At 36.3% G+C, this 20,250-nt stretch overlaps 1 long non-coding RNA gene across 6 annotated transcripts in view; it reads right to left on the reverse strand.

The window, feature by feature from the left end:
* Positions 1-2,833: 2,833 nt before the first annotated feature.
* The window catches only part of LOC112655897 (uncharacterized), a 127,296-nt gene continuing 109,879 nt past the window's right edge, over positions 2,834-20,250 (reverse strand). For all 6 annotated transcript variants that reach the window (XR_003133943.3, XR_003133946.3, XR_007404886.1 and 3 more), the window contains one exon: positions 2,834-3,970. This is a non-coding gene — a long non-coding RNA (uncharacterized LOC112655897). The remainder of the gene's footprint in view (positions 3,971-20,250) is intronic.

The raw sequence follows: 20,250 nt of genomic DNA on the forward strand, positions 1-20,250 counted from the left end.
TGTAATACCTAATTTAAAAAAAAGATCTCAAATGAGAAAAATTGTTTGCTGAGTACAAAGAGCACAGTATTCTCTCATTGAGCCACCTGTATGAATGAAAATGCCAACACATTACTTTAAAAGCAATGTAAATAAAATAGAGCTAAAAATCAATACAAGCAAAACTGAAGGGACTAGAAAATTGTGCTTCTGTAATAGTGACTAGATTTGTAATAACCCGGGGAAGGAAAAAAATAGGCATTTTTTATAGGAGGCAAGGAAGAAGTATGACATAAGAGCCAGAGGCTATACTGAGCCAGTGAAATTGTCCATTATTTAAACTGCAGGTGGTGACATTCACATAAACTGGTATAGCAAGATGCATCTAAAGCAAGTGATGTGAGTGGATTTAGTGTGAAATCTACTGTGGGATTCTGTACTTCACGGAACAGTACAGGTGTGTTCTGCCTTAGGAGAACATGGTACTGGCAACACTACCTCTGAAAGAAGACAAATTAAAGTCTAAGTACATTGAATCTATAATTTAAATCCTATTCATATGTTATTAACAATATGGCAGAATATTTTGGGAATTAAGACTCTTGAGGTAGAAAAAGAAGGAAAAGATAGCAAGGGAAAGGAAAAGAAAAAAAAACAGACAAGAAGATGAGGAGGAAAGCAGATGCAGAGGAAGGGGGAGATGAAGAAGGAAAAAGTGAAAAGTGTGGAAATGAGAGATTATTTACAAGATAGGTAAAAGAGGTAAGATCCAATGATGCCAAAATATTGAGCATATATTAATGGAAATCTCCAAAAAAGTCTTCCTGCTTCCAGACAAAATTGTAAAAATCAATGATGTTGACCTTCATCATGCCCACTTTTAGCCTATATCTCAGTGATCATATTTTCTGTAAAGGGCCTGATAATAAAAGTTTTTGGCTTTAGCAACTACTCAATTCTGCTGTTGTGGCATGAAAGCAACCACACAGAATGTGTAGGCAAATAGGTATAGGTATAGGTATAGGTATATTCCAATAGAACTTTATTTACAAAAACAGGCAGTAGGCCACATTTGCCCAACCACCCCATATTGTTCCAATCTTACTATATGGTTTCATTTTCTCTAATACTTTCTATTAACTATTGCCCCATCACTCAATGCACTATTGACTCTCCATGATTTTTTTTTATTAAAGGTATTTATTTATTTATTTATTTATTTATTTATTCATTCATTCATTCATTCATTCATTCATTCATAAGAGACACAGAGAGAGAGAGAGAGGCAGAGACACAGGCAGAGGGAGAAGCAGGCTCCATGCAGGGAGCCCGGCGTGGGACTCGATCCAGGGTCTCCAGGATCACACCCTGGGCTGCAGGCGGCGCTAAACCACTGGGCCACCGGGGCTGCCCAACTCTCCCTAGTTTTTACAATTATGCTCTTTAAACTTTAAACTTCCCTCCCCATTTCTTGTCACTTTATATTAAGTCTTTCTGCATCTTTCAGATCGCATCTAGCCACCATAATAAAGTTTCCCTGCTTAGAAGCTCACAAGAGGAAAACATCTACAGTCTCAAGAAGACCAGAAGATTCTTCAATCACTACCAGATGCATCCCAAGTGAACGGCACTCAGCTATCTGATACCTACATAATTCTCTGTTCAATCACTCAAGAATTGAGTACCTATTATATGTTTCACCCTATGAAAAATGATAATTTTTAAAAATTAATTCTTGACCTCAAGTACTCAATCTACTATCAGTAGAGTCTACTTATGTACCCACCAGCTTCTTATATCTAACCCACCCCATCAAGTCATTAGAAAGCCATTAGTAACATTAATAATGGCAAGACCAAACTATCTGAACAAGTAGGCTAGAAGTAGGAAAAATTGTTTCTCCCCATAAGAGTTTCATTTCTAGTCAATGACTAGGACATGTTGGGTTGCAGGCATCAACAAACATGTTCTGTCCCAATAAGGGAGAAGAGAAGAAAACCAATTTATCAGATAAAAAACTGTCATTACTCCTTCTTTAAGTTTATATCATTTTGTGAAGAACTTCAGAGAAAAATGCTTCATGATTACCAATCCTCAATACCAAAACTAACATTATATGGAACATTATAGTATATCGGATTAATCTTCCCACTAGTACCAACTAGAAAAGCTGGATAGCATATAAGAACATCTGCTTGGAGGCAGCATATGGCTACCATGGTAGCAGGATAAGCATGGAGGTACACATTCCAACCTCCATTCAAGAGAGAACATGCTACAAAGATTGCACTGCACTTAGCTAACAGCCCCCACAGTCGGATGTCCTGAAGCACTCATGCTGAGGCCACGTACTCTCCAGGCTGCTCTTGCCCAACTCTTCTTATGAGTAGTCTACTCTGCAGCTCCTTATCAACCTAGCGGAGCCTATCTCAGAGCTGCACTAGCCTGAGAATCTTCCCGTCCAATCCTCCAAATCATTTCCTTCCTCCTCTCCTCTCATAGTCAACAGGTCTCAATTGCAGTCTCTCTGCCTACTCCTGCTTTCTCTACCCTGCTCTCTCACATTTACCAACCTCAAAAATGATGACACTTTCTCAATAGTGCAGCCACATTCCACAGGAGGCTAACTAACAAAGGGAATTTTAATCAAATACTTTGCTTTGGAATATAACCAACAGCTTATATAAACATAGGAAAATGCTTCCTACCATGTGAATTTTTGGAATGTTTTGCCAAGCAAAATGGCTGAAGTTTTCTACTAGTGGAAAAATTTTTTTCTGAATAGAAATGCATAATTTAGGTTTAATAAGACTTTTCAACATAAGCTGTACATACAAATGTGTATTTTCTCCTTTCCTTGTGTTTACAGCATAAGATAAGCCATAGACCAATTTTATGTAGCTGTTTTATATGCAAATAAGAGGTTATTTTTACATGTCTTCAGTTTTATTGGAGACAGGCAAGAGAATCTCAAATAATGCAGTCTTCCACTCTAGTCAGAGAATTGACTTTTATATTTTCTGCTTTCTGTGGACATCTTTATCTCTTCACAGGTGCTGAAAAATGTTTAAACACTAAAGGCTTAGATATCAATACAATTTTATAAATAATTTTATTATTTCAGGTTAAATGAGTTCATTTTGGCTTTTTAAGCATGAATTGAGATGGTCAGTTGACCTCTCCCTCCATTCAAAAACAAGAAGCATCTTCTGTATGAATAATTTCCCAGGCTCCCCACATGGACAGATGTGAAAATTCTCCAATGGTAATGTTAAGTCATGTCAATTATGTCACCCACCTCTGCCCTCATAGAATAGGGACAAGGAGTTAATTTATTAGCTGGCATCAATGGCCACAAAAGGAATTGAGAAGAAGATTCTGACATCAACAGATTAGAGATCCCACAAATAGAGTTTTGTTTTTGGCAAGATGGATAGATTTGGAAGGACCCATAGACCTGACAGAGTTAATACAGACAGCATGCTGTTGATCCAATGATTCTCCAGCAGGAACAAAATCTGCCTTGGCCAGTAGTACACCGAAGGAGCCAACAGCCATTAGGCAGAGGCTCAAGTAAGCAGGTGGTTTCTGTCAGTGGATGCCCTACAGTGGACAAAATGAGCGTGAAGGAGGAAAAGAAGGAAATAGGTATACAATAGGTAGAGATCTGGGCAGGGAGTCTTAATGGATATGGTATGGCCGAGGGAGCAAAAACAGGAGTTCAGCAAGACCTCTGTCCTGAGATGACTTAACAGAGGCAGTACCTAAAATCAAGAGGAAAAGAAGTTCTAAGTAGGGCCTGTTCACCAGGCTTGAGCAAAATCAACTTACTAGAGTCTATTTACTAGATAAAGGGCCATAGCAGAACTGCAAGCATTTCTTTTCATGTGCTCCATAGTGAGGACTCTTCAAATTCTCCCTGAAGAGTACCAGGTCTGATGGAAGGAAGGTGGCCATGAGAACTGCTGGAATCACACCTGTGATTGGGCTGCTGTAACAGAAAGCCAGACAGAATGGATTGAGGGAGGGGCTACAAATATTGGAAGAAAATGAGTCCTGATAAAATTCATTATCATTATACAAAGATAGAAAATAATGTCAACTTCTACAATTGTTGAAATGATTAAATGCCAGGTCATCAGCTCACAGTTAAAGCTCCAAGGATGTGAGTGAACCAGCCCTTTCGGCTACCCATAGAATCATACAATGACCAAGTATATTCTCTTAACTTGGGAGTTTTTAACAGAATCATGTTAAGTCATGTCAATGATGTCACCGCTTCTCTTAACAGGTTATTTTTTTTTATTTATTTTTTATTGGTGTTCAATTTACCAACATACAGAATAACCCCCAGTGCCCGTCACCCATTCACTCCCACCCCCCGCCCTCCTCCCCTTCTACCACCCCTAGTTCGTTTCCCAGAGTTAGCAGTCTTTACGTTCTGTCTCCCTTTCTGATATTTCCCACACATTTCTTCTCCCTTCCCTTATATTCCCTTTCACTATTATTTATATTCCCCACATGAATGAGAACATATAATGTTTGTCCTTCTCCGACTGACTTACTTCACTCAGCATAATACCCTCCAGTTCCATCCACGTTGAAGCAAATGGTGGGTATTTGTCATTTCTAATAGCTGAGTAATATTCCATTGTATACATAAACCACATCTTCTTTATCCACTCATCTTTCGATGGACACCGAGGCTCCTTCCACAGTTTGGCTATTGTGGCCATTGCTGCTATAAACATCGGGGTGCAGGTGTCCCAGTGTTTCATTGCATCTGTATCTTTGGGGTATCTTAACAGGTTATGAACACTGTGGCAAATATAGCTAACATACACTGAGAAGTCATTATGGGCCAATCACTGCCTTGATTATCTACATCTATTATCCCATTTAATCTTCGCAACCCTATAAGGTGGGATTCAGTATTAATTCCATCTTAGAGATATGAAAACCAAAGAACAGAGAAGTGAAGTGACTTGTACAAGGTTACACATTAGGAAGTGGCAGTAGCAGGATTTGAACAGAGACTCAGGAGCCCCTACTAATAGTTTAGATACACAAAGCACAATACTCTACTATGGGGGGGGGGGGGAATATAGAAAACTGTGTAAAAGCAAAAATTGTTCCATTCGATATCTATGTAGAATACCAGTGGTAGACCACAATGAGACATGTAGAAAAAGTAGTCAAACTGTGGCAGCACATTTTTAATGTAATTTTTTCCAGTGATCATTTCCCTAGCTATGCTCCTGGCATGGAGCTATGTCAGCACAGCCATGACAGGAACAGAGTATATGGCTAAAGCCTTTATTACCAGTTTGAGCAATGGTACTATAATGACCAGCATCATTTCTGGGCTGTGGTCCTCTAGGTGCACAGAAACAAGCAGTAACTGCATCATTTTCCCTCTGATATGTAAATTCCAAAATGACAGAATTCTACATATTGGATTATCATATAACCTATATATAAAAACTAAATATCAACTTACATCACCCAAGGAGCTGGAATATTTAATATGGTTTGCAAAATGCTTTCAGTGATAATTCACAAAAATACAATAAAAGTGGAAGAATTTTTTAAATAGCAGCCTGATACCTACAATATAACCACAGTGTATTTAATGTTTTGAACATTAAAACATATTTTTTTTACTTTTACCTAAGCAATTTATGCTCATTTTATATAACTTAGAATAACATCATCTAAAAATCACCTAAAATATTACTACCAGAGATAATTATAAATATTTTATTGTTAAGCCTTCCAGAATTGTCCTAGTCATTTAACATTTAGTAAAAATAAAAATATATGTCACAGTATATAGTCTACTGTATAACTGCTTCTTTCATTTAGTTATATTATGAATACCCTCCCATAAATTTAAATTTCTTATGACTACATATTTTTGTTTTATTTTATGGGTGCCCATAATTTATTTTGTCAGTCCCCTATTGTTGGGTATTTAGATTATTTCCAATTCTTATTTATTTATAAGATTGCTTCTTACATTTAGAAAATTAACATTTAATCTATTTTATAGAAATATTGTTATCCAGTTCCTAGTTTTTCTTTTAGCCTTATAGTAGTCTGCATTCAAAAATGTGTTTTTAATTTTTATGTAGAAATATATGAACATTTCAGTTGTGAATTATGCCTCTGGTGCCATCCTGAGAAAACCTTTGTTTCAAGAATGAAGAATAGCCCTTCCACCCTGTGATATGTATATATTCATGGGTGTTTTCCTCCAACACTTTTATGGCTTCATTTTTTTTTCACTTAATATGTTTTTTAAAGAGTAGGTACTAATATAATCCTGGAAAATCACATATCAAAAACTGTCAGCTTGCTTTCTAAAAGAATATTGCAATGACACTGCTTCACAGGAGGAAGGGGCCTTTGTTATTACAAAAACTCAAAGTAAAAGACATTGGAGTTTCTTCTTTGAAGTAAATGATTTGATTACATTTCTATAAAAGTTGATAATACTGTACTGTAAAGACAAGGAGATATTACCTTCAGTGTCGATGGCGAGGTCAGGCTACCTGTGACTAAGAAGCATATCCATTCCCTTACCCATTTGTAAGTACTCTTTCCTGAGTCCTTTCTCACCAGCTTATTCTAATTTCTTTTTTATTTATTTATTTATTTATTTTTTTTTTTTTATTCTAATTTCAAATGGACTTCCTCCATGGCTTCATCTGTTTCTTCAGAGGATGTGAAAGATATTTTTATATTAGAGAGCACACTGGTCAAAAAGAAAGAATATATACCATGGCTGCTACTCCTATTAATAGTACTACATTTTCAAACCATGTAATTTGACTACAGAGATTTTTTTTTTTACAGAGATTTTTTAAAGTAGCAGCTAAGAAATCTGACATGTAATGTGCAAAATGCAAAGCCCTGACAAGATTCTACATCCCTTTTTCTTTCACTGATTTTATTTTAAATTATTTTTTAGAATCCTATAATGCCTCCACGATTAAACTTTAATAACCTTAACATTTATTCATTATTCCATGGCCACCTTTAAGACATCAGCCAGTGATATCACTAACTTCCCAGTTTAAGATGTTTTTCCCTTTGGAAGAATCTGTTCATTACAATAGTTAACAACTACTCAGTTAGCAAAGAACCCTAAGACAAAGCATGGGACAAGTTAATGGTGTAACAAATCAGTTGTTAAGGTAAATGGTCAGTTTGCACAGTAGAGTATTATTGCTTTATTGAATCCAACTTAAAGATTTACAGAAGTTACATTTTATTCCAGGTACAAGAAGCACAAATGAAATACAGAGGGGTGAAGTTTTGTTTTACGCTGCTTTCATTAAGAACCCAATTGCATGACAAAATCAGTTAGTATATATCTCGCTCCATTTGACAGCCAATTTTCCACTGAGATTGGAAACTCTTGGAGACTTTTAATCCTTGTTCTTACTCTGGGAGTATAGGAGAGGGAGTTATAGCATGTTTTTAAATTGTTTAAAGTAAAGCATCAGTGGTAACAAGGGTTATTCCTAACTCTTGAGCAACAGAACATCTCCGGATAGATGGGGCATGTCTTGAAATCTAAGTTTACTTTGATGATGAAATCTGTCTGGGACATACTTATTGGCCCAACATACTAAAGGGTTTTTTTCCCAATGAATTTCTTTTCAGAGAAAATATGTAGTGTTATAAACACAGCTGCACCAAATAACCTGTGACACAATCAACTAGATTATCTAAAGGCTCAAAGCTGATAGCATCATGATCCATTTAACACATTTTTTTTTTGTATCCCTAATATATGCCAAGTACTTCCAAAGGTCTAAGGATATAGTAGGTACAAATCCTCACGGGGTTTATATTCTTTAAGGCAGCCTTCAAAAACAAATATTTTTACATTAATACATTATTGCATTACATTAAACAGGGTACATTAGGTAAATAAAACATTACACAGGATATATACATTAAACAGGATAAAACACATTAATACATATAATTTTGAAAGTAATGAGTGCTAAAAAAAAAAAAAGATGTCCATGATGAGTGCTGAATGGAAGTCAACTGCTCATGTAAGGAGTGGAATTATGTTATTTGGAGGACTGCAGACAATCAATCAATCAAGGGTCCATAAGTAAAAAGAAAGATAAATAAGTATTTCACTGAACACTTAAAAAGCATCCTTTTACATGCTTTCAAAGGCCTGTCTGCTGCTTTTAGTTTCTCTGAGCAAACCTTTCTCTTTAGAACAGAAGAGCTATAGCAAAAGATTAAAGCTTAGAGTTTAGGGATAGTGCATGCTCAAGATTCCTGCTCAGTGCCCAACAGTACATACATAATGCTTTTTATAGCAGTAACAACAATGACGAGAAAGGTCAAATAGCTGAGGTTTTGGAATAATTGCTTGGTTCAGATCTATAAAAAGCTATTAAATCAGTCCTCTAGGGAATAACATGTTTTGTTATTCTATAAGGGCATAAGTGTAAAAGTTCTCCAGCTTATAGACTAATTCTGGACTTCAGCTTACTATCACTTAATAAATTTATGTTCTACAGTTGCAAACCACAAACTCATTTTAAATGCTTTTAGTGGGAATAAAATACCACAAAATAAACTGTTAGACTTTGTGTATGTAATAACATCTGACAATCCTCACTTTCCAGACTGAGTACTTAGGAGCCAGCACCAAAAGAAAGGAGATTTTCAGAAAGCCTATGTCCAAAGTATACATATAACTTGAAACATTTTAAAAATGAATTCTTTCAGTAAGTTATTTCAGTTTCATATTGTGGTTGGCAAGGTAAACCCTAGCTTTGACAATATAAAGACTATTTATGAAAGACTAATGACATCATGTATAGCTCACATCATATGGTATATTTGCATAAATGTAAATGACATCATTTTAGGATCTTTTGCTTCTTGCTCTCTGGTACTTTTCTCAAATACAGACTGACAGTGTTCCTACACTAATTAATCCATTTATTAAAACAAGCATAACAAAACAAAACCCACAGTCCTTTCTTTCATGGAAACCATTGAAAATAAAATGAGAATTACCTGTTATAGTTCGTAGTTCTCCTGGCCTCAGCAGAGGAAGGAGGTGGATTAGGAAGGAAGCAGTAGTCAGGGCCCCAGCAGGAAACAAGTGGCATTGTCTCAAAGGTAACTCAGCAGAGTGTAATGAATGGGACATCTTACAAAGGCAGAGACAGATTAAGGGAGACCAACGTGGGTGATGCTGCAACCTGGAGCTGGCAACAGCACGAATGGTTTCCACTATGCTTAAAATGGCCAGGGGAGTGTGTTAGTTTCCTATTGTTGCTGAAAAAAAATTACCACAAACTTATTGACGTAAAACAACAGAAATTTTTCTTTTAGTTCTGGAAGCCAAAAGTCCAAAATCAGTCTTACTGTGCTAAAATCAAGGTGTTGGCTAGCAGAGCCACTATCCCTCAGGAGGCATTAGGGGAGAATCTATTTTCTTGCCTTTTCCAGCATCTAGAGCTGCATTCCTTGCATTCCTAGGCTTCCAGTCCCTTCATCTTTCAAGCTAACAGCTTAGCATTTATTCTTTGACTTTGCTTCTATCACATACTCTTCCCCCCATCTGTGCATAGTCAACTATCTTCCTCTTTTAAGAAATTTTTAACTAGGGGTACCTGGGTGGCTCAGTTGGCTAAGCACCGGACTGTTGGTTTCAGCTGGGGTCATGATCTCTGGGTCATGAGATCAAGCCCTATGTCAGTGTCAGCGGGGGAATATGCTTGAGATTCTCCCCCTCTCCTACTCCTTTCCCCCACTTGCATATGTGCAAGCTCTCTCTCTCTCAAATAAGTAAAAAAGGGAGGGGTGGCACCTGGTGGCTTAGTTAAGCATCGACTCAGGATCCTGAGATAGAGCTCTGTGCTCAGCAGGGAGTCTGCTTGGAATTCTTTCTCTCCCTCTGCCCCTCCCCATGGTACTCATGTGCTTGCTCTCTTAAATAAATAAATAAATAAATAAATAAATAAATAAATAAATAAATAAATAAATAAATATCTTTTTAAAAAGAAAAGAATACTTTTAACTATATTTAGGGCCCCCTTGGATAGCCCAAGATAATCTCTCCATCTCAAGATCCTTAACTTAATCACATCTGCAAAGACCCTTTTTTATATGAGGCAATATTCATGAGTTCCAGGGATTAGGATCTTGATATCACTGGGGGGCCACTATTCACCTTGCCACAGGGAGGGTCTAGAGCTCAGACTGGAACCAAGGGAGACCTACAGCAATAGAGAAAAACCATCTCACAGAATATGTGGTTTATAACCACTTACCCCATGTGGTAGTAGAACATGGCCACTACCAAAGGATGACCAAACAAGAAGAGAGTCTGGGGAAAAAAAATACCCCAACCTGTCTCTTATCCCACCCTCCAATTTCTGCCAGTGCCTCTCACAGCCCAACATCAAATGGAATTTAGAGGGCAAGGAAGGCCAGGCCACTATCCAACCATAAAGGTCAGCCTGCTAGTGCTCAGAGGATGATAGAAAAAGTTGATCAGTGGATTTCAAGAATCAAATGGAGAATATCCAGCAAATGGGCACTAGAAACTGACATCAGTTCTGACGCCATGCATAAGAATGAGGACTTCTGCAAGAGACTGAGGATGGCTTTAAAAAACCCAACCAAGCAGCCTGAATTCAGAGAAATAAGGTCAATTTCAGGACTCACCATAAGGGCTCATCCCAGAGACTGGAAAATCATTCTTGAGTTAATTCATTGTGCATTCATGGAATTCAACCAGGCCTTAACTCTGCAAGACTCATTCCAAGATTTTGGAACTATAACCAGGTTTTTTAATTAGAGATTTACAGTTTACAAATAAAAATAAATAATTTATTTGTTAAAAACACCAATTCAATTCAGGGAGGATAAATGCACCCCTATGTTTACTGCAGCATTATTTGCAATAGCCAAATTACAGAAGCAGCTCAAGTGTCCATTGATAGATGAATGAATAAAAAAAGTATATCACAAATAGAATTTTATTCAGCCATAAAATATAAACAAAATTTTGTCATTTGCAATGATATGGATGGAACTAGAGAGTATAATGCTAAGCAAACTAAATCAGTCAAAGACTAATACCATATGATTTTACTCATACATAAAATTTAAGAAACAAAACAAACAAAGGGGAAAAAGACAGAGACAAATCAAGAAACAGACTCTTAATCACAGATAACAAAACTTATGGTACCAGAGGGGAGGTGGGTAGGGAGATGAAAGAAATAGATGATGGAGATTAAGGAGTGCACTTGCTGTGATGAGCACAGAATGATGCATGGTATTGAATCACTATATTGTGCACCTGAAATTAACACAGTATGTTAACTATACTGAATGAAAATTAAAAACTTAATAAAAAAAGAAAAGAAACAAAAAATATGTATTTGTTTTAATTGGGTGGGAAGAATCCAATATATCTCACCTTGGTTTGGATTGTGTCATAAAATTCAACATTGTGTTTGGAGCCCTTCTTTTTCTCTAGAAATACTTAAACTGTAATTGAGGCAGATGGGATTAAGGAAGGCAAAACTTGGTTCCATTTAATATCCCATTGACTTAATGGCCAGCAATCAACTTGCTTGTGTCAGAGACCAAATTAGTGTCACATTGAGGCCAAAGTCTCCGCAGAGAATTCAGTCCATGCTCCCAAAACTTTGAAACTCAGGATGTTTGGCCTTGCTGGTCTGTATTTCACTGGCCATGATGTTAAGACCCAAAGAGTGCCAATCCCTTGAGCAAAGCCCAAGGAACAAAAACTTTATGATAAAAATGCACCTAACAAATGAATTAAATATTAGCATTTGGAAGAAAAATAATTATAGTTTGTTGTGATTAGTAGGAATTCTAAAGACTACTTTACTCCCATTTTAGAAGTTATTAAAAAATACATTTGAGGGACACCTGGGTGGCTCAGCAGTTAAGCATCTGCCTTCAGCCCAGGGCATGATCTCAGAGTCCCAGGATTGAGTCCCACATCAGGCTTCCTGCATGGAGACTGCTTCCTGCATGGAGACCGCTTCCCCCTCTGCCTATGTCTCTGCCTCTGTGTGTGTGTGTGTGTGTCTGTCATGAATAAATAAAATCTTTTTTATTATTATTAATAATTTATTTTTTATTGGTGTTCAGTTTGCCAACATACAGAATAACACCCAGTGCTCATAATAAATAAAATCTTTTAAAAAAATACTTTTGAACAAAGTGTAGAGAAATGTAACTTAAGACTCCCCCAAAACAAAATGGCTGTAATATAAATGATTTGGTCCATAGGGACAAAACACATGTTATATAATTAGTAGAGTCCCAAATGACCCTGATTTTTATTCTTCCAAGCTGATCACAGTGTAACTCCTTTTTGAAGAAAAAGATTTTATTTATTTATTTTGAGAGAGAGAGAGAGGAAGTACAAGCTGGGCAAGGGGCAGAAGGAGAGGAAGTAGAAGAGGGAAGAAATCCTAAGTAGATGCCATGCCAAGTGTGAAGCCCAACCTTACGACCCTGAGATTATGACCTCAGCTGAAATCAAAAGTCGGTCACTTGACCAACTGAGCCATAGTGTAACTCTCACATAGAGAACTCTCACTTGACCAACAGGCTCCCCATAGGGTAAATCTCACATGAAGAATTATAACCCCACAGCCTGGATGAAATATAATGCTGCTAACACTGCCAGAACCCCAAAACCATGGACAGGGACTGGACACTAAACTGGTCACACAGTGAGACTCTCCTCAAACCTTCTACCACTCTTGGTTGTCTTGTGTGCCATCCTTTTGCTTGTAGAGGGGCTTGGAAAATAGTTGCCAGGGGTTCAAGAGGCATTGTGAAGTTCCCTATAGACTTGATACACAGGGTACAGAACTTTTGTTGTTAAGGAGATGGCTCATTTCATTATCCTCAGGATCACCAGTTTTATTTTTTTTTATTTTTTATTTTTTAAAGATTTTGTTTATTTATGAGAGAGAGAGAGAGAGAGAGAGAGGCAGAGGGAGAAGCAGGCTCCATGTAGGGAGCCCGATGTGGGACTCGATCCCGGGACTCCAGGGTCACACCCTGGGCTGAAGGTGGCGCTAAACCACTGAGCCACCCAGGGATCCCCATCACCAGTTTTATATTCAGAATATCACAATTCTTCATCTAAACACTGTAAGGACATTTCAGAGACAGGCAATTGTGACTCCCCCCCTTCAATCCTCTTTGAGAGCCCATCACCAGTTTTATATTCAGAATATCACAATTCTTCATCTAAACACTGTAAGGCCATTTCAGAGACAGGCAATTGTGACTCCCCGGCCTTCAATCCTCTTTGAGAGCCCATGAGTGGGTGACCCCATGATCCAGTCATAAATCTAAATTCAAAGATTTGAATGACAATGTATTCTAAGATGCTACCTTTGATCAAACCATTACCATTATGAAAAAGAGGATAGGTTAGATGAAAAACTATCTTTATATAAGTTTCTTGCTGGTTTTGAGCTACTAGCTATTGGACTTTGTCAATTCCTATAATTTAGAAATCAAAAGAGATTCATACAGAAAATAGAAATGGATACATCGAACTAGTATGATGCTAATGTGAATTCATTCCTCAGAAAACTTTGAATTAAATTGATAACGCTTCTACCAGAGGTTTTCCCAGAATACAGGCACAGAAGAAATCAATGAGATCTGATGAGCAAATGCTCCTTTATACAACAATTCAGACTTACTTGCCCCAGTATTTTTCAATTTGGAGGGAAGTAACAGAGAAGCAATATCACCATAGAAGACAACTGCAACATATGTGTGGACTGAGCAATCAGAGTCTATGGCCATAGTGATACTGAAAATGTACCACATTCACTTTTATCAAAAAAAAAAAAAAAAGTTTGCTTTTCTAAAACCACTAGAATCAGTGTGTGTGTGTGCGTGCATGCGTGATGTGTGTAAACAGTTGGTCTCATCAAAATCATTATTGTACCACCTGAAGTACACTTTTAGGATACTAAATATAGCATCTCTGTCTCTTCTTATTTACGGTTTCTAATATTTCTCTCCCAAAACACAATATATATTTCCCCAACATGATGGTAGATTTCATGCCTAGAACTCTATGAAAGAAAACAATCTATGTCTTCCCAAATATTTCTAAATCCATATTGAGAGCACAGATTAGCCTACTGTTGTTGTTTTACAAATAGTATTCTAAAGACACAAGTAATGCTTTATAACATTTTAAAAAATGCTATTTTTCTTTTCTTGCTCTTTAACATGCATTGAGAGATCCTCCCATGGGTTCAAGAAAATTGGGAAACTTCCAGTGACAAAACTGAGTCATGAAAATTTCTGCTGACTTTGCTACATAAACCTCACCTCTGTTTTTTAACAAAAAGGAAATAGTACCACACACACACACATACACGCACAGTGAACAAACTTAATGGTTTTGTGGAAAATACTGACTTAGGTCAGAATAGTTTATAAATGGTCCACAATTAAATAAACATTGATTAATGAAATATTTTTAAGTTCTACAAAGTACATAGTTTTCCTAAATTCTTAAATACATAAATTATATTTTATAGCATTTATTGTAGAAACTTAATCAATACATAATTTCACTGAAAAAAAAAATCTCAGGGATATATTTCCAAATCAAAAGCTGCCCTTTCTCTCTCCAAATGTCCCCCGTGTAGGACACATGGGGAACAGAGAGGAATAAGTGTCTGACATAAAGTCGTCTTGATGTCTTTTTGTCCAAGATAACAATTTGAATCCACATCTTTAATTTCACCCCTCTACAAATTATCCTATTCAAATATCTAAAGAAATATAAACAGCAATTGTCACTGGACATTAGATAAGAGTGTCACCCACATTCTAGAAAATTTTAAGGACTTTCCATAATGTATAATGAAAATTAAACAAAATTGAGGCAAAGACCTATCAAACTACAACCACTAGAGATGATAAAAAAAGATTGTCTAAGGAGTACTTGAACGAATTTTCCAATGTAACTTAATGAACCCTCCTCCCCACTCCTCAACTCAAAACAGAAGAGAAAGAGGGTTATTAGCTACTAGAAGGCAGTAATAATTTAATCAGTCACACTAATACTCAGGAAATGGCCAGATTCCCAAATTCACATAGATCCTGCTAAACATCCCTGGTTCCATGTGGCATGAGCAAAATGGTGAGCTGAGCTGGCAGGGGACATTACTATTCCTTAATTTAATATGGGTGTTTTTGCCTACTGGAGAAGGCAGTTACCTTCTAGAGACTGAGGAAGGGCCCTCAGCTGATAAGAGGAACAGGAGAAACTTTGCCTTTGTGCTTTTACCTTCTTTGGCCATCTGACTGTTCTGCCAAGGAACCAACAGATTTCCTATTTATCCTTAAAACCCCCAAATGTCAACAGCCTTTGTTTAAATGTAAGTTAGGTTTCATCATTCTGCTTTACACTTGAATCTTCAGTTTTGTTTTTCACTTCTTTGACAAATCCTACTTCTTTTTTTTCTATTCAGTCATACAAATTTGATTATATGCACAGTTGATATATATTCATCATGTCTCTTTTCTTGAACTTCCATGTACTGGTTCATGAATCTCGTAGAAATTTTTGAGTATAACTTTTAATAAAGCAATTTGCTTTTCATCAGATGGAATCTACAATTCACTGTTGCCCGTTTAATTAGACAAACACACCCAGAAATCTTTCTTGATCTTACATTACTCCCCTTTTAAGTCACCAGCTATACTTTTAGAGGAGGACAATGTCTTCTTAAATCTCACTAAGAAATTAAGCAATTCGGCAGTGTGGCAGGATACAAAATCAATGCCCAGAAATTAGTGGCATTTCTATACATTAACAATGAAACTGAAGAAAGAGAAATTAAGGAGTCAATTCCATTTACAATTGCATCCAAAAGCATAAGATACCTAGGAATAAACCTAACCAAAGAGGTAAAGGACCTATACCCTAAAAACTACAGAACACTTCTGAAAGAAATTGAGGAAGACACAAAGAGATGGAAAAATATTCCATGCTCATGGATTGGAAGAATTAATATTATGAAAATGTCAATGCTACTCAGGGCAACTTACACATTTAATGCAATCCATATCAAAATACCATGGACTTTCTTCAGAGAGTTGGAACAAATCATCTTAAGATTTGGGTGGAATCAGAAAAGACCCTGAATAGCCAGGGGAATATTGAAAAAGAAAACCAGAGCTGGAGGCATCACAATGCCGGATTTCAGGTTGTACTACAAAGCTGTGGTCATCAAGACAGTGTGGTACTGGCACAAAAACAGACACATAGATTAATGGAACAGAATAGAGAATCCAGAAATGGGCCCTCCACTCTATGGTCACAAAGCTTTCCTTCAACAAAGCAGGAAAGACTGTCCACTGGTAAAAAGACAGTCTTTTCAATAAATGGTGCTGGGAAAACTGGACAGCCATGTGCAGAACAATGAAACTAGACCATTCTCTTACACTAGACACAAAGATAAACTCAAAATGGACGAAAGATCTAAATGTGAGACAAGAATCCATCAAAATACTAGAGGAGAACACAGGCAACACCCTTTTTGACCCTGGCAACAGAAACTTCTTGCAAGATACATCTATGAAGGCAAGAGAAACAAAAGCAAAAATGAACTATTGGGACTTCATCAAGATAAGCAGCTTTTGCACAGCAAAAGAAACAATCAACTAAAAGACAACCTACAGAATGGGAGAAGATATTTGCAAATGACATATCAGATAAAGGGCTAGTATCCAAGATCTAAAAAGAACTTATTAAACTCAACAGCAAAGAAATAAACAATCTAATCATGAAATGGGCAAAAGACATGAACAGAAATTTCTCAGAGGAATACACAGACATGGCCAACAAACACATGAGAAAATGCTCCACATCATTTGCCATCAGGGAAATACAAATCAAAACCACAATAAGATACCACCTCACTCAGTGAGAATGGTGAAAATTAACAAGACAAGAAACAGCAAATGTTTGAGAGGATGTGGAGAAAGGGGAACCCTCTTGCACTGTTGGTGGGAATGTGAATTGCTGCAGCCACTCTGGAAAACTGTGTGGAGGTTCCTCAAAGAGTTAATAATAGAGCTACCCTACGACCCAGCAATTTTACTGCTGGGGATTTACCCCCAAAGATACAGATGCAGTGAAACGCACCCCGATGTTTATAGCAGCAATGTCCACAATCGCCAAACTGTGGAAGAAGCCTCAGTGTCCATCGAAAGATGAATGGATAAAGAAGTTTTGGTCTATGTATACAATGGAATATTACTCAGCCATTAGAAACAACAAATACCCACCATTTGCTTCAATGTGGATAGAACTGGAGGGTATTATGCTGAGTGAAGTAAGTCCATCAGAGAAGGACAAACATTATATGGTCTCATTCATTTGGAGAATATAAATAATAGTGAAAGGGAATAAAGGGGAAAGGAGAGAAAATGAGTGGGAAATATCAGTGAGGGTGACAGAACATGAGAGACACCTAACTCTGGGAAACGAACAGGGGTGGTGGGAAGGGAGGTAGGTAGGGGTTGGGGTGACTGGGTGATGGGCACTGAGGGAGGCACTTGATGGGATGAGCACTGGTATTATGTTATATATTGGCAAATCAAACTCCAATAAAAAAATACATACAAAAAAAAAAGAACCAGAAAGATCCTGATGAACCACAAAAAAATTTAAAGTACTATAAATGTTTATTCTTATCTCTATTTATAAATGATTATTTATCCAACTTTTATCAGACCCTTTTGTTTTAAATTATAAAATCTCATTTGTTTCTTGGTTTTCCTCTGATCATTCTTACCAGTGGGAATTCACATAAGAGAAAATGGGAAATGAGATTTACTGACTTTTACTTTCCAAAATTAGATTCATTAGTCTGCTCTTTTGTTATTAAATAAAAATGATAAATGAACAAAATACTTACTTCAAAAATTTAGAAAAGGAACATAAGAAAACTAAAATGATGTCATTAATAAAGATTAAAAACTGAACTAAATTAGTTAGAAAATAGGAATTCAGTAAAATCAAAGAGCTATTACTTTGAAACAATAAAACAGATAAAATTTTGGTAAGGCTAATTGAGCAAAAGTGAGAAAACAGAAATATAACCAGAATTATATTATTTTTGAAATAAATTATTTAAATGTTAACTCAATATCTTTGAAAATAAAAAATATTTTAATAAAATATAAAACACTAAAACTAACTAATCAAACAGGCAGTAATTCAGATGAGTCCAATATTCACAGAAGATATTTTAGAGGTTGCCAAAGAACTACTACCTCTCTCACTTCTGTTCATCAAATCTGGATAGTTTAATGGTTTAAAAATGTAACCATTCCTATAGTATTACTGTCCTGGAGTACCAACAAAAACAAAAAAGATGATTTTAATTTTTTTAAACATAACTAGGTAACCTGCTAACAAACAACAAAACAGCCATAAAACAGAACTACAGAGAAACCTTATTTGTGAATATATATTAAATATTTCTAAATAAAAATATTACCATTTGAGATCAACAGCAAGTTTGGTATATTGACTGATAAATAACTAGTTATTGTTAGTATAAAAGGTATATATTCTCCTTGAAGAATAGCAGAAAAGCAAAAGTCACTCTAATTTCCATTACCAAGATATAACCATCACTAACATTTGAATAAATGCTTCCATTTTCTCTCTAAAAAGACACACACATATACATATAGTTCAATATAAGCAACTTTGTATGAATGAATCATAATATATGTACATAATATATGTAATCTGAGAATTTCATTCAACAATATGTCATGGACATTCATCCATGTCAATAATACAGATCTATACCATTTGTAATGGTCACCTATTATTCAATTGTACTTATGTACCATAATTTACTTAACCAGTTTAATGGATGTTTGGGTTGTTTCCAATTTGGTGCTACTATGAATAACTCTATAGTATTACTCCTTGGGCATAAATCTTTTCCCATTTTGTGATTACTTCCTAAAAGAAGGGTTGCTAGATCAAATAGCACACACATTTTATATTTTCTATTACCAGATTGCCTACCAGAAAACTTCCACAATTTATAGTTCTATCAACTATGCTTGAGAGTGCAATTGCCTCAAACCTTCACCAGCACCAGGTATTACAGTCACTTAGTAATAGATAATGATTTGATAAAAAGGAAGACCAGTTTTCCCGTAAGTTTACTCCCCATTTTTGTCATTTGGTTATTCAACAAATAATATATTAAATTTCTGTAGATGCCAGAAGCTATGCTAGGTGTAGGCACTGCGAATTTACTAATCAACAAGAGAGATGTGGTCTCTGGCCTCAAAAAACATTTTCTGACCGATCTCTGGGTGGCGCAGCTGTTTAGCACCTGTCTTTGGCCCAAGGCGCGATCCTGGAGACCTGGGATGGAATTCCATGTCAGGCTCCCAGTTCATGGAGCCTTCCTCCCTCTGCCTATGTCTGCCTCTCTTTCTCTCTCTCTCTGTGACTATCATTCATAAATAAATAAATAAATAAATAAATAAATAAATAAATAAATAAACAAACAAACATTTTTTGAGAGAGGTGGAGAAGACACTAAATTAGCAAATAAATAAATGCAGAAAATAATTACCTATTGAGATTATTGTACTACAGGAAATAAAGCTATTTTGAGAATAATAGGGGAAGGACATAATTTGGTTGGGAGAGTTAGAAATTGCATCTCCGAAGAAATTATATTTAACTTGAGCTAAGAAATATGAGGTAACATACTTCCAGGCAGAAGGAAGACAAAGTAAAGATTCCAAGGCAGGAAAGGCATTATGCGTTCAGGAAAAGAAGAGAGGTCAGTTAAAACTAGAGTGCCGCAAAATGAAAAGAAATGAAAAGAGGTAAGGCACCAGACCATGCACATCCTTGACAACCACAATAAAGGTTGTTAGTTATCTTCTAAGATCTGCGGGAAGACATTGAAGGAATTTAAATTTGATACAATTAGATTTACACTGTAAAAAGTGCCACTGTCAACTCTACGAAGATGATTTGGGTATTTCTCGGCTTAGAAAGCTAAGTCAGTAGTGACTACTCATTGAAATAGGGAAGTATGGGTGCAAATAGGTTTTAGTGTTCCATTTTGTACATGTTAAAGTAGAGATGCCTATAAGATATCTAAGTGGAGATACAACATTAGCAGCTGGGTA

The sequence above is a fragment of the Canis lupus genome, chromosome 22, assembly GCF_003254725.2.
Source record: "Canis lupus dingo isolate Sandy chromosome 22, ASM325472v2, whole genome shotgun sequence".
In the NCBI taxonomy this organism is placed as follows: domain Eukaryota; kingdom Metazoa; phylum Chordata; class Mammalia; order Carnivora; family Canidae; genus Canis; species Canis lupus.